The following is a 15,916-nucleotide window of genomic DNA, read 5'->3' as shown; positions in this document are numbered from 1 at the left end:
ACTGGCCAGGTCATGGCTAGGGTTGCCACCTCATGCATCATCGATTCCTGGAGACCCCCCCCCCCCCCCCCAATCCTAACACCCCATCCCCAACACCAAGCAATGTTCATGTAAATAAAATTATGTACCATATTTATAAAATATTTTACGTAAAATTGTGTTCCCAAAAGAACAGGGCAGGGATCTCTTCTGAATATGTGCAATCTGGCACACACCCCAGCTTATAAAAGACCTCCACTCTGCAAGGGAGGCAAGTGGGAGCAGGGGGTCCTAAGAGGGCCAGAGTGACCAGCATTGCTAGGCCTCTCTACTCCAGGCCCTCTAGCAACTGAACCACTATAGTTCTGCACTATGGCATTCATTTTCCAAGGGGACCTGCTTAAGAAAAACTAAATTGTAGTACTGCTTAGAGCAGAGGCACCACTACACACTGAGCACACTGCCGGCCTCAGTGATAGAGCTGAAGCTGCTGCTGTCACATTTATTTACATAGCAGCCGCCATCGTCATGTCACTGTCAGCTGTCCCTCACAGAGGCCCCATCCACTGTATGTACTGCTGCAGTTGATGTCCCTGGAGAGAGCGGAGGGTGAAGGGAGAGCTATGACAGGATGAGGTGCGGGAACACTGCACAGCCACTCACAGCGCGGCAGAGGTCTACCCTTCCACATTAACATCGCTGTTAGCAACAGGTGGTGACATCACGGGGAGCATGCTGCGTGGCCCCGCGGTCTTGGGTATGGAGCTCTCTGCAGTCGGTGAGCGGGTGTTTGCAGTGGAGTCTCTGCTCAAAAGGCGCATCCGGAAAGTGGTTGACAGTGGTATGTTGCTCGCCTCCACTCTCAGGGTTCCCTTATTCTGGGAGAATCCAGGAGAGAGGAAAAGCCTCCTGGAGGGTTGCCACCAAATCCTGGAGAATACCGGAAATCCGGGAGAGGTGGCAACCCTAGTCGTGGCACCTGCATTGTAGCTAACAGGTGCTGGGACTAGTTCATGCGCTGTAACGTCGATGGTACTGTGCATGGCCAAAAGACCAGCTTCTTTAAACTGCATTGGCTTCAGCCCATTGAAGATGATTAGAGCTGGAAGGTAGGGAATGGCTTCCTACAGGAAGCCAGTTCTTTGCTAATCGGAGCCTGGTCTGGCAGTCACAGAGGGAGGAAACACCTTCCAATGGGACTGCCTGTCCTGTGTCCAATAGGGTGTCACTGCCAGTCTTAAGGACTGCATCTGGCTCGCTGAGTTGAGGTGGCAGGCTTTACTGAGGGGGGGAGGCACTACAGTTCTGCAGCCCATAGGTAAAATCTGCCACTGCGAGTCAGTGTTCAAGTACTGTATCATCTGCCTACTGCCATTTCAGCAATGAAGCATTAGCCTGCTTAATAGCAGTTTCCTAATATTTAGGACTGCTCATAAATCCACACATATTTTTGTGACCACAATAAACATTGGATTGTATGGACAGTGTAGCAACAAAATGCTGACACACGTTTCGCTTAATCAAATAACCAATTTATATAAGCCATGATAAAGCTGATTAAGCAAAAGAGAATTCTTAGGCAAATACATTCTCATCAAACAAAAGAAAGAATAATAGCATAAACAAAATAAACAGAAATGTCTCACATAAATAATATAACTGTATGCGGGCTGGCACAAAAGGATAGACACAAAGTTTGACTGTCTGAAATGGCATTATCTTCCTCTTTTACTGTCAACCCCCCCCCCCCCCCCACATATACACAAACACGCACACTCTTATTGTAGGCACTGGTCACTTTCTATAGTCAAATGAACCGCCCCACCCCCACCTATGACAAAAAATTCTACCAGAAGGACATTAGAAATACAGGTTCATTTGAAAGATACCCCGATTGGTTGAAATCTCAAATTATCATTATGTACATTTAACATCCCACATGATTTAGTGCTGCCCATATCTTCTGACCAATAACTTTATCATGCACCTTATGTACCCATTGTTCCCCATACTAAATAATAATTACATTCAAGCTGCCATGATGGGTTTTAGAAAACGTGCAGCTAAGTATTTGCAACTGAAACTACCGTGAACTATCTATTTTTACCATATAATAGGTTTAGTTGGGTGATGTACTGTATGGTTAAGAACAGAAATATTTACAGCAATAAAAGTATTTGAAAAAATACATTAATAGTACATATTCTTCAAATTGTGACTAAGACTTCTATTTATAATAGGGAGAAAAGTGGTCACTTTGCAGAAATATTGTACTGTCTTTTATGGACATCACCTTTTTCTTAAGTTTTAATTATAGGCATTTTCCTCTTTTTAGATCCTCTCTGGAGTGTTAGGTTCACTTAAAAGTAGAAATACCATAGAGCACTGCTACTATTTACATAACTTTGGGTTTAATTAGCTCTGGACTTCTTAGTTTCCCTTACTCAAATGTTACATTTTACTGCCTATTATTTATTACCTTAGTGTGTGCTAGAAATTAGATATTCCAGTTTGATAATAGGATGTTAGCAATTTAAACTTTAAGTGCTTAGCTTCACATTTAATTTTCTGGTCTTTATCTGAAATGTAGAGAGCATATCAAATGTAAATAGTATCTGAAAAGATTCAGATTAGAATAAAAATATTCATGCAACTAATTTCCTGGCGTGTTTTAGGAACAATACAGTTTACCATACCTGAAATTAGGTCATCCACTTCATCAGTGAATGATGGGACAAAGTTCAACATTATAAAAAACATTTTTTCTATATTTTGTATTAAGAGCTAATAAGCTTGAAACAGCTTTTTTGAAGTTGTACATAATTCTCTACATATCTGGATTTGCTTTTGCTCTAAACCAGTGGTTCTTGAGCATAGTTCACCTATAGAGACATTTAAGGCAGTTTTCTGTCAAAAGTTCCTTTAATAAGTAGTAAGTCCTTATTTTTGTACTATGCCATTGCATAATGCAATGCCATATTACAGCAGAGATATAAATACCTTCATCTTTAAGAAGGCTATTGCTGTAAAAACCAGTGTAACAAATACACAATGGACCAGATGTAATGGGTTGCGAGACGACCGGAACTCCGAGAATCCGTCCGAACTCGGTTTTTTTAAAGCAGTAAGCATCTGCTGCTTTAAAAAAATGTTCAAGTTCTTCCGGAGTCTCTGAGCTTCAGTCGTCTCGCAAGCCATTACATCCAGCCCATGGTATAAATTGGACATATGGAAAACAGTCACAATTACCTTACTATCTTATGATAATTTAAGACAAACTAAGGGGTCTATTTACCTAAGCCTTGGATGGAGATAACGTGGATGGAGATAAAGTACCAGCCAATCAGCGCCTAACTGCCATGTCACAGGCTGGGTCTCAAAAATGGCAGGAGCTAGTTGTCTGGTATTTTATCTCCATCCGCTTCACCTCTATCCAAGGCTTAGGAAATAGACCTCTAGGTCACCAAAGAAGAGTATTTTATGAGAAGCATATAATTTGAAACATACTTGCCCATTCTCCCAGAGGTTTCGAGAAACTGCTACATTTTGGGGAGAGTCTCCCAGCTCTCAGTAAAGTATGCTAATCCAAGCATCTCTTTGGCCAGCTATGAAGTAGGTGGAATGTGTGTGCTGATGTTGCTATTAACTATGAATTATGTCATCCCTGCCCTCTCCCTTGTGTAGTAACATTGGTAAGATGGCACACCATCACAGGGGAGGAGGCACAATGGTGTGATTCACCCCATCCCACCCACACAAAGCTGGTAAAACATCAAGAGGATGAAACTGTTATGATGTGTATCATGGTGCCTCATCCCTCCCACCTGCCTCCTCCCCTCCCGGGAATGAGACTTACAAAGTCAGCCAGTATGAACTGAAATTAATAAAGTGTATGGTAATACATTGATAACAGGCAGCAAAGTATTTACTTTTTGCACCATTCACATTCCCATCTAGGACCACTCTCCTTTATATGGTAGTTAAGAGTCATTTTACAAGGGTGAATCCAAATCTGGAGTTGGGCCAACACCTTAGTATATGGTAGATTGATACATTGGCATACTACCCATCATCAAATGGTAGCTACAGTATGTCTGCATATTAGTGTGCTGTTCAGAGTAATAAAGCATACTGCACATATTGGAAAATATTCACATAACTTGCATGATATAGTATGATATACTATACAGGTTGAGTATCCCATATCCAAATATTCCGAAATACGGAATATTCCGAAATACAGACTTTTTTGAGTGAGAGTGAGATAGTGAAATCTTTGTTTTTTGATGTCTCAATGTACACACACATTGTTTAATACACAAAGTTATTAAAAATATTGTATTAAATTACCTTCAGGCTGTGTGTATAAGGTGTATATAAAACATAAATGAATTGTGTGTATGTACACACACTTTGTTTAATGCACAAAGTTATTAAAAATATTGGCTAAAATTACCTTCAGGATGTGTGTATAAGGTGTATATGAAACATAAATGCATTCTGTGCTTAGACTTAGGCCCCATCACCTTGATAACTCATTATAGTATGCAATTATTCCAAAATACGGAAAAATCCGATATCCAAAATAACTCTGGTCCCAAGCGTTTTGGATAAGGGATACTCAACCTGTACTTAGTTGTGTGATAAGAATTTGTCATGAACACTTTAGTACAAATGATATACATGTTATATACGTGTTATATGCACCTGTGGTATGGCAAAAAATAAACAAATACTGGACACACCTGGGACAACTGTCTATTGCATACAACCCAATGTTAAGTACATTCAGTACATCCCTATGACTACCACATACTAGTTAAAGCAAATTGAATGTGGTCTTTAAATGCATGTATAAAGAAAAACCTCAGTCTCCTCTAGAAAAAAAAAGTGTATTAAACATAACAGTAGTAGTTAAATGAGTGATACCCAAGGAGAAAAGATTCAATGGGGGAAATTCAAATGTTTGAAAAGTCAGTTGGGTGTCTGTTTTTCTTCTATCTAATAGGCAGGAAAAAACAGACACCCAACCGACTTTTCAAACATGTGAATTCCCCCCTGTGTGTGTATAATCTTCGAACATCTGTACTGTCTATACTAGATGCATATTTTTTACATACAGTACATGACAAACATGATGAAGAGGAAGCAACAAAAAATTAGGACAATCATTTACAGCTAGAGAAGTGGCTTCTTTAATTATGGAATTACCATTTTTCTATAACTGTTTTTTGAGACATATCCATGTATGCAATGTATGATGAACAGTGTGCCTTCAACAGGACCAAAGCCATTGGGAAAATATGTTTAAAACAGTTTATATGTCATCAAATCTCAAGTAATTGAAATGTAGGAAGCATATTGGACACTGGCTGGGCTTCACATAGAAGTCAGTGAAGAATAGAGGGGTTTCCAGTAACCTTTGAACACCTCAATGTAATAGTTTATTGTAATTAGACAATCTTTAGTTTCATTAAAGCGTGGAAGCGAAAGGAGAAAGAGATGTGCCTCATAATGTACAATGTGTCATAAGTGTTAAATCATCTCACCCATTATGTGATAACTACACTAAACTTTTAAGTATACAGGTTGAGTCTCCCATATAGGAAATGTTTGATGGAGCATTTAGGACATTGAATTATATAGGAATACCCTTTAAGGGGTCTGGCAGAGTCTGCAAGGGGTCCGGTGGTTGCTGTGGGGGTTTCGACATGTGCTGTGGCGGTATGGCTGGTGTTATATATGGACTCTGGAGTGTGTTGTGGGGGGTCCAGCTGGGTCCATGGGAGGGGGTCCAACATGTGTTGCGGTGGGGGGGATCCGATGGGGTAGAGGAGCTTTAATTGCAGTTCTCTTTGGGGAATTGTAATAATGCATATATGAATTTACTGTGCTGTAGTTTTTTTCTGTCACTTTATCGACAGCACAAAAGTATTGTACATTTCGGGATGTCTGCTACATATTGTGTTTACTTTATTGCAATTATGAATTTTGTTGATGTACTACACCTCCAGTTAAAATAAATGATATGTTTTAACCCTTTAAAGTTGTATAAAATAAAATACAATGTAACACCTCAAAAATAGAACATGAGCATGTTTTTATATTACACACATTATTTTATGGACCTTCTCTTTATTATGGGCCTGATTCAGAGGTAGATACTATTTGCATTGTTGCATTGTTGTACAAAATGCTAAAGAGAACCAATAAAGATTAAACAAATAAAATAATTGTATTAAAAAATGATGTACTGTATTTTTCCAATGAGATAAATAGGAGAGTTCAATTTTTTTTGTATGGTTACTTTACATTAAGCTGAATGAATTGTGCTGTCCTTCTCAATCACTTAAATGCACTGCATCCTCAGCTTTAGACCTGCATTTCTTTCTAACAAATCTGGCCTGTAATGTATATACTGTATCATCCATAAACAGCCATGGCTCCAGTGGGATATTCATTATAGGAGAATTCCACAAGGACTATGCAAACATTATTAGTGGAATTTTACTGATGAAATGCCTGCAACTGGTAAGGGGAATAGCTCAAAGCATTTATTGGAATCTAAATGAATAATACATTTAAGTCTGGTCATGAGAAATTAACATCACGATTACCCTATATTCTTTGATCTTCACTATAAAACAAAACTGCAAGACAAGCAATTTCAATATTTTCTCTTCTAATTTCAATTTCTGCAAAATGTTCAGTGGTGCGCAAAGCAATTGTGACAAAGTAAGTTTCTGAGTTTTGTGCTTTTAAAAGTGGGTGCTACAGTAGATATAAAGCATCAATGACTGTTCCTTATACTGCTGACTGTTGCAGTTCGCTAATCTAATGCTACAAGAAAGCTTTAAACTTAGCTGAGTAAATAAACAGAATGGAAATGTAGATTGAAATGTAAACACCACAAGCTAAAAAATTATTGATTAGAAAAAGTGTTTGTCTAATTAAAACAAGCAAGAAATTACTGTACGTAGGGCATAATTCAGGGGTACATGCAGTTTCATACACAGCTACAATTTTATATGTATCAGAATTGCTGAAATATATTAACTCAGACGCCGTCTTGTGCATAAAGAGACCCACTGCCGGTGTGACTCAGATGCCGTCTTGCGCATAGAGAGGCCCACTACCAGTGTCTCATGTCCATGACTTAAGAACAAAAGCATAAACATCAGGAACATCTATTCACATCATCGAACCTCTGAGCAACCCTATGCTGTCTCAGAATTTGTCACACCTAAGACACCTAGACATCTCCAGCTGCATAAAAACTTGCAGTGGCTGACTTTATGACTATAAAAAGGTCCCGACATGCTTGCATTTTTCTAGCCACCCCCGTTTATCTCCCTTAATTCTGACTACCTGATATTGGTGGTCATTCCGAGTTGTTCGCTCGCTAGCTGCTTTTATCAGCAATGCAAACGCTAGGCTGCCGCCCTCTGGGAGTGTATCTTAGCTTAGCAAAATAGCGAATGAAAGATTAGCAGAACTGCTACTAAATAATTTGCTGCAGTTTCTGAGTAGCTCCAGACCTACTCCTAGACTGCGATCCCCTCAGTCCGTTTAGTTCCTGGTTTGACGTCACAAACACGCCCTGCGTTCGGCCAGCCACTCCCCCGTTTCTCCTGCCACTCCTGCGTTTTTACCTGACACTCCCTGAAAACGGCCAGTTACCACCCAAAAACACCCACATCCTGTCAATCACACTACGATCACTCGAGCGATGAAAAAACGTCGCTCGACATTGTGTAAATCTACAAAGTTTTGTGTGAAAGTACTTAGCGCATGTGCGCTGCGTACCATGCGCATGCGCATTTTTGCCATTTTTTCTCTTAATCGCTGCACTGCGAAAATCGGCAGTGAGCGAACAACTCGGAATGACCACCCTTGTCACTTTGCAAATTAATTCTCTGTGCGTCCATCATCAGTAATCCATTAATTTGTTATGCATTAAGACTTTGGTGTATGTGCATTAGCAAAACATTGCTTCTCTGTATCCACAATCGGCATTGCATCCACCTCTGAATCAGCGCCATAGATTGGTATACTGATTTATTGTACAAAAGTTCGGGCAGACTTCTAAAATGTTGAAAGAACTGTAAGAAGACTGATAAGCAACCCCTTACAACTAAAATTAAGAAAACTTGTATAAATAAGTTATTTACAGTACTGTATGCTAACAGCCAAATTCAGAGATGGAAGCAGAAGCAGCAGCATCTTTTGGCGGTATCCCATCTGTGGCTTTACAAATGTAGCTACAAAGTACTTTCCTGCGGTACATCCATAAGTATGAATGTGAAAGGACTGAGTAGCCCACTATGAGCATCTGTAGACACTGTAATATCTTGTGCATCATTCAACATCACTATCAGTCACACTTTCAAAACTGGCACTAGCCCTATGGCAAGTGCAGATTTTCCATCTGAGTATGGTCTCCAAAGTGAATGATTGAGTGTCTGTGTATGCAATCACTTCAACAACATGCCAACTTCACTCCCATATGATGGGACATATCCATGCATCTGTTTAACCACCTTCTAGTCACCACCCAGAAATGCCGAACACTTTTCCAAGATACTTTTGTTAACATGCATATCAATTGAAACAGACCCTTTGTACATTTATAATGAATATGCTGTGTGAGTTTTTAGAGATTTTGCATGTGAAGTAGAAAAAAAAGTCACCCAGTTACATGAGCATCGGCATTACATGTAACTCTGCATCAGGTCCTAAGGGTGATCATATTAATTATTAACAAAAATAATCATGACAAAAAAACTTAATACAAATTATCTTTCATACAATTTTAATAATAGTAATTCTTATCCTCTCTTTTCTCGATTTCTTTATTTAAGGCACCTTTAACATACAGTAGGTTTCATATAATTTGGACAATAACTAGAGATGTGCGGCTGGCACTTTTCATGTTTTGTGGTTTGGTTTTGGTTCTAATTCCACTTTCGTGTTTTGGTTTTGGCTTGATTTTGCCAAAACCACCCTTTCGTGTTTTGGTTTTGGATCTGGGTGATTTTTGAAAAAAAACATAAAAACAGCTAAAATCACAAAACTTATGGGTAATTTTGATCCTACAGTATTATTAACCTCAATAACATTCATTTCTACTAATTTCCAGTCTATTCTGAATACCTAACACCTCACAATATTGTTTATAGGCCAAAAAGTTGCACCGAGGTAGGCTGTATGACTAAGCTAACCGACACAAGTGTGTAGCACAAAACACCTGGCCCATCTAGGAGTGGCACTGCAGTTTCAGACAGGAGGGCAGATATAAAAAAGGCCCCAAACAGCACTTAATACAAAGAAGAAGAAGAGGTGCACCGAGGCTGCTGTATGACTAAGCCAAGCAACACAAGTGTGAGGCACAAACACCTGGCCCATCTAGGAGTGGCACTGCAGTGTCTGACAGGTTGGCACTTTTCAAAAACTAGGCCCCAAACAGCACCTCATGCAAAGATGTAGAAGAGGTGCAATGAGGTAGCTGTATGACTAAGCCAAGCGACACAAACAATTGGCCCATCTAGCAGTGGCACTGCAGTTGCAGACAGGAGGGCAGATATCCCAAAAAAAGGCCCCAAACAGCACCTCATGCAAAGATGTAGAAAAGGTGCAATGAGGTAGCTGTATGACTAAGCCAAGCGACACAAAAATTGGCCCATCTAGAAGTGGCACTGCAGTGGCAGACAGGAGGGCAGATATAAAAAAGGCCACAAACAGCACATGATGCAAAGAAGAAAAAGAGGTGCTCCGAGATTGCTGTTTGACACAACCATCTGGCCCATCTAGTAGTGTCACGCAGTAGCTGAATGTGGAAAGTGGGCCGCAATTGTTCGGTCCACTGACAGCATCTCCTGCACGCCCCTGTCATTTTTCAAACATTCTGCAATTGGTGGACTTATACGGCAGTACCCCAGAACTAATACAGCAGTACCCCTGGACTCATATGGCAGTGTCAGACAGGATGGCACTTTTCAAAAACTAGGCCCCAAACAGCACCTCATGCAAAGATGTTGAAGAGGTGCAAGGAGGTCGCTGTATGACTAAGCCAAGCGACACAAACAATTCACACTGTAATTATACGTCCAAATCACTGGAATTATACGTCCAAATCACTGGATTTATATGTCCAAATCACTGGAATTATACGTCCAAATCACTGGAATTAAATGGCAAAATCACTGGCGTTATACGTCCAAATCATTGGAATTATACTGCAAAATCACTGGAATTATACGTCAAAATCACTAGAATTATACATCCAAATCACTGGAATTAAATGGCAATATCACTGGAATTATACGTCCAAATCACTGGAATTAAATGGCAATATCACTGGAATTATACTGCAAAATCACTGGAATTATACGTCCAAATCACTGGAATTATATGTCCAAATCACTGGTATTATACGTTGAAATCACTGGAATTATACAACAAAATCACTGGAATTAAATGGCTATATCACTGGAATTAAACAGCAAAATCACTGGAATTACACGTCCAAATCACTGGAATTATACGGCAAAATCACTGGAATTAAATGGCAGTACCACTGGACATATACGGGAGTGTCAGACAGGATGGAACTTTAAAAAAATAGTCCCCAAATAGCACATGATGATAAGAAGAAAATGAGGTGCAAGATGGAATTGTCCTTGGGTCCACCCACCCACCCTTATTTTGTATAAACAGAACATGCACACTTTAACATTCCAATCATTTCAGTGACAGGGTCTGCCACACAAAAACCAATCATTTCAGTGACAGAGCCCCCACAAAAAAAGAAGCAATCTCTCCTTGCACAAACTGGCTCTAGAGAGGCAACATGTCGAGCTCATACTCATCCTCCGATTCCTAACCCCTTTTACTGTGTACATCCTCCTCCTCACAGAATATTAATTTGTCCCACTGGAATCCACCATCACAGGTCCTTGTGTACTTTCTGGAGGCAATTGCTGGTAAAGGTCTAACTGGAGGAATTTATAATTAATTTTGATGAACATCAGCTTCTCCACACTTTGTGGAAGTAACCTCCTACGCCGATTGCTGACAAGGTTACCGGCTGCACTAAACACTCTTTCAGAGTACACACTGGAGGGGGAGCAACTTAGATAATATAAAGCCAGTTTGTGCAAGGGCATCCAAATTGCCTCTTTTTCCTGTCAGTATACATACAGACTGTCTGACATGCCTACTTGGATGCTGTCACTCATATAATCCTCCACCATTCTTTCAATTGTGAAAAAATCATATGCAGTGAAAGTAGACATGTCAGTAATCGTAGGCAGGTCCTTCAGTCCAGACCAGATGTCAGCACCCGCTCCTGACTGCCCTGCATCATCGCCAGTGGGTGGGCTAGGAAATCTTACCCTTTTCCTCGCAGCACCAGTTGTGGGAGAAATTGAAGGAGGAGCTATTGACGGGTCACGTACCGTTTGAGCTGACAATTTTCTCACCAGCAGGTCTTTGCACCTCTGCACACTTGTGTCTACCGGAAAGAGAGATACAACATAGGCTTTAAACCTAGGATCGAGCACGGTGGCCAAAATGCAGTGCTCTGATTTCAACAGATTGACCACCCTTGAATCCTGGTTAAGCGAATGAAGGGCTCCATCCACAAGTCCAACATACTTAGCGGAATCGCTCCGTATTAGCTCCTCCTTTAATTTCTCCAGCTGCTTCTGCAAAAGCATGATGAGGGGAATGACCTGACTCAAGCTGGCAGTGTCTGAACTGACTTCACTTGTGGCAAGTTCAAAGGGTTGGAGAACCTTGCACAAGACGGAAATCATTCTCCACTGCGCTTGAGTCAGGTGCTTTCCCCCTCCTTTGCCTTTATCATAGGTGGATGTATAGGCTTGAATGGCCTTTTGCTGCTCCTCCATCCTCTGAAGAATGTTGAATTCCACCTCATTACCACCTTTTGCTTCAGATGATGGCAGGGCAGGTTCAGGAGTGTTTGCTGGTGCTCCAGTCTTCGGCATGCAGTGACTGAATGTCAAAAGTGGCCCGCAAATTTTCGGGCCACCGACAGCATCTCCTGCATGCCCCTGTTATTTTTCAAAAAATTCTGCACCACCAAATTAACTATATGTGCAAAACATGGGACGTGCTGGAATTTGCCCAGTTGTAATGCACGCATAATATTGGTGGTGTTGTCCGATATCACAAATCCCCAACAGAGTTCAATTGGGGTAAGCCAATGCGCGATGATCTCCCTCAGTTTCCGTAAGAGGTTGTCAGCGGTGAGCCTCTTACGTAAAGCGGTGATACACATCATAGCCTGCCTAGAAACGAGTTTGGATTTGCGAGATGCTGCTACTGGTGCCACTGCTGCTGTTATTGCTGCGGGAGTCATTACATCTACTCAGTGGGCTGTCACAGTCATATAGTCCTTAGTCTACCCTGTTCCACTTGTCCACATGTCTGTGGTTAAGTGGACACTGGATACAACCGCATTTTTTAGGACACTTTTTCTGACGTCTCTGTACATTCGCGGTATCGCCTGCCTATTGAAGTGGTACCTAGATGGGATTTGGTACCAGGGACTCAAAACCTCCATCAATTGTCTAAATCCTACTGCACTAATGGCAGATACCGGACGCACGTCTAACACCAACATAAGTGTCAAGGCCTCAGTTATCCGCTTTGCAACAGGATGACTGCTGTCATATGTCATCTTCCTCGCAAAGGACTGTTGGACAGTCAATTGCTTAGTTGAAGTAGTACAAGTGGTCTACCGACTTCCCCTCTGGGATGACGATCGACTCCCAGCAGCAACAACAGCAGCGCCAGCAGCAACAGCAGGTGTACCACTCAAGGATCCTCCGCAGGAATCCCGGTTAGGAGAGGACTCGTCAGTCTTGCCAGGTACATGGCCTGCAGGACTACTGACGTTCATGGCTGAGAAGGAAGTTAACGTTGAGGGAGTTGGTGGTGTGGCTTACAGGATCTTGGGTACAAGAGGAAGAAGGGATTTAGGTGACACTGACTTCTGATGAATGTGTTGCAGGAGACGTATAAGGGAGAATGTTCCTAAGTAGTTAACATCCTTACCCCTACTTATTACAGATTGACAGAGGCAACACACGGCTTGACACCTGTTGTCTGGATTTATGGAGAAATAATTCCACACTGAAGAGGTGTCTTTTTTGGTATTTTGCCCAGGCATCACAATGGGATTCTTCATCCCACAGACAACAGGTGTCTCCCCTGGTGCCTCATTTAAACAAACCACATCACCATCAGAATCCTCATCGTCAACTTCCTCCTCAGCGAATATCAGAAACTAGACTGTGGGTGCTCCTTCCAGCACTTGCAGGGGGCGTGCAAATGGTGGAAGGAGCCACCTCTTCCTGTCCAGTGTTGGGAAGGTCAGGCATCGCAACCGCCGACACACATGAACTCTCCTTGGGGATTTGTGATACCATCTCAGAACGCACAGTTCTATTCTGTGCTTTTTCTACTTTAACTCTTTTAATTTTTCTAGCGGGAGGATGAGGGCTTCCATCGTCATGTGAAGCTGAACCACTAGTCATGAACATAGGCCAGGGCCTTAGCCATTCCTTGCCACTCCGTGTCGTAAATGGCATATTGGCTTTGGCTTTGGCTTTTTGCATTTTGCATGCCCTCTAGTATCACATTGGGCATCGGCCTTGGCAGATGACGTTGATGGCATTTCATCATCTATGTCATGGCTAGTGGCAGCAGCTTCAGCACTAGGAGGAAGTGGTTTTTGATCTTTCCCTATTATATCCTCCAAATTTTTGCTCTCCATTATTTTTCTGGAGTTATATGACACAATATGCGGCACAGGAGCATTGGACATATGGCAGCAGAGGATACCACTGTGACTGGTCACTGGAATGACTGTTGGGTGATGCACAGGACACTACCAATGGTTTCATGCAGGACAACACAGCAACACTGTAAGGGACTTGTTATTATTATACAGCAGCACTGGACATATTCTAGTGGTCACTGGAATGACTGATGGCTGATGCACAGGACACTACCACTGGTCTGATGCAGGACAACACAGCAACACTGTAAGGAACTTGTTATTATTATACAGCAGCACTGGACATATGGCAGCAGAGTATACCACTGCCACTGGTCACTGGAATGACTGATGGCTGATGCACAGGACACTACCATTGGTCTAATGCAGGACAACACAGAAACACTATAAGGGACTTACTATTATACAGCAGCACTGGACATATGGCAGCAGAAAATACCACTGTGACTGGTCACTGGAATGACTGATGGCTGATGAACAGGACACTACCATTGGTCTGATGCAGGACAACACAGCAACACTGTGAGGGACTTCTTCTTATTATTATACAGCAGCACTGGACATATGGCAGCAGAGTATACCGCTGTGACTGGTCACTAGAATGACTGATGGCTGATGCACAGGACACTACCACTGGACTGATGCAGTACAATACACCACCACTGAACTGATGCAGCACAACACAGCACCCTATACCGCAGCACTGGACATATGGCAGCAAGAGGACACAACCACTGTGACTGGACAGATGCAGCACAAGACACGGACACTGAATACACTAAGAGAACTGTAGACACATCCTCTCTATACACTCTCCAATGCCGGAGTGAAAATGTCGCGGATACGCGGCTCCTTATATGGAATCCAAATCCCACGAGAATCCGACAGCGATATGATGACGTTTTACCTCGTTCTGGTTTCCGAGTCAGGTGGGAAAACCTGAGCCTGACTCGGATCAGGGCTCAGGTAGTGAAGTTCGGGGGGGGGGTTCGGTTCTCTCAGAACCGAACCGGCTCATCTCTAACAATAACATAAATTATTTTTTTAAAGTTATTTTTTTAAACATTTTTCAAAACACAAATACAAAACCATAGAGGTTGTTAATGGTCATGCAAACAGCATAGAAGTAACTTGTTAGATAAAGCAGTACAAAAACATGGAATAGTGAGCATAAAACATATATAATCAATAATGTACTTGATAAAGGGGCTAATTCAGGTTGGAATATTTTCAGATTTTTTTTGCGATTGCCCCGCGGGCGCATGCGCAGTGCCCGTCCTGCAAATGCGTCTGTCCTGTGCATGCGCCCGTCCTGCGCATGCACCCGTACTTTCTGAGGAGGGGCCACAAAAAAAGCAATCATGTCTGCCTGTCAATCAGGCAGAGGCGGTTGCTGGGTGGGGAGGTTGGGGGCCGGCAATGCTCCATTTCCAGGGAGGAGACAGAGCATTGCAGGGGCGGTGCGGTGTGAGCGTGGGCAGATTCAGACAAAACGGGGGCATGTTGTGGGCGTGATCACTATGGCTGCGTGACGTCACATGCAGCCGCTGTGATCAGGGAGAAGGCGGCGGGTCTACTGCGGAGGTTTCCAGTATTTCTGCTAACAAGCAGGAATTGCGATCACTCGCAATTTCTGCTTGTTGAAGAGGGGGGGAGGCTCTGGTCAGCATGATGGGCGGCCCCCAGCATGCTAGGAAAAGGATAGCAAATTCTGCTGATTAGCAGAATTTGCTATCCTTACTAAATTAGTCCCAAAATGTACAAGTGGTCCATGGACACAGCCAGTATTATCAGAGAGAAAAACAAACTTAGCAAACAACCAACATTGATGTAACAATGGTAGACGGAGGGAGGACAGGAGGTAGGATGAAAGAGGAGAACAAAACTGGGTTCGCAGCATGCAGTAGCAGAGTAGAAACCATTTAAGAAAAAGCTGTAGTATGGTTTTAGTGGATATGCCCTGGTACTTCTAAAGCAAGAGGTCCAAGAAGCCCTGAGGAAGGTCCCTGTTGAGTAGAGCTAACATAAACAAACCAAATACACTAACGGGCAGATTTATTGACCTTTTCTTTAACTAAAATAATGTTTTCACACCCTTTTCTCATTATTTTA

This window comes from Pseudophryne corroboree, chromosome 6, assembly GCF_028390025.1.
Source record: "Pseudophryne corroboree isolate aPseCor3 chromosome 6, aPseCor3.hap2, whole genome shotgun sequence".
NCBI classification, from domain to species: Eukaryota; Metazoa; Chordata; class Amphibia; order Anura; family Myobatrachidae; genus Pseudophryne; species Pseudophryne corroboree.
Note: the sequence above shows the minus strand (reverse complement) of the source record.